The sequence below is a fragment of the Arachis duranensis genome, chromosome 10, assembly GCF_000817695.3.
Source record: "Arachis duranensis cultivar V14167 chromosome 10, aradu.V14167.gnm2.J7QH, whole genome shotgun sequence".
Lineage (NCBI taxonomy): Eukaryota > Viridiplantae > Streptophyta > Magnoliopsida > Fabales > Fabaceae > Arachis > Arachis duranensis.
This window is the reverse complement of record NC_029781.3, coordinates 75,322,037-75,322,424: the sequence shown is the minus strand read 5'-3', so window position 1 is coordinate 75,322,424 and position 388 is coordinate 75,322,037. Positions and strand designations below refer to the sequence as shown.

The 388-nt window shown below is 40.5% G+C and overlaps 1 non-coding gene across 1 annotated transcript; it reads right to left on the bottom strand.

The window, feature by feature from the left end:
* Window positions 1-231: 231 nt before the first annotated feature.
* LOC127743618 (small nucleolar RNA R71) lies at window positions 232-339 on the bottom strand. The gene has a single exon (XR_008005002.1). It is a non-coding gene; the product is annotated as a small nucleolar RNA R71 (small nucleolar RNA).
* Between the last annotated feature and the right edge of the window lie 49 nt (window positions 340-388).

Below are 388 nucleotides of genomic sequence, written 5' to 3'. Positions count from 1 at the left end.
GGACTTCCATTGGAAGATCCTCTTCAGTTTTTAGCTGAATTCTTGCAAATCTGTGACACTGTCAAGACTAATGGGGTTGACCTTGAGGTCTACAGACTTATGCTATTCCCTTTTGTTGTAAGAGACAGTGCTAGAACATGGTTGGATTCACAACCTAAAGAAAGCCTGAACTCTTGGGAAAAACTAGTCAATGCCTTCTTGGCAAAGTTCTTTCCACCTCAAAAATTGAGTAAGCTTAGAGTGGAAGTCCAAACCTTCAGACAGAAGGAAGGAGAATCCCTCTATGAAGCTTGGGAAAGATACAAATAGTTAATCAGAAAGTGTCCCACTGATATGCTTTCTGAATGGAGCATCATAGGTATTTTCTATGATGGTCTCTCTGAACTGT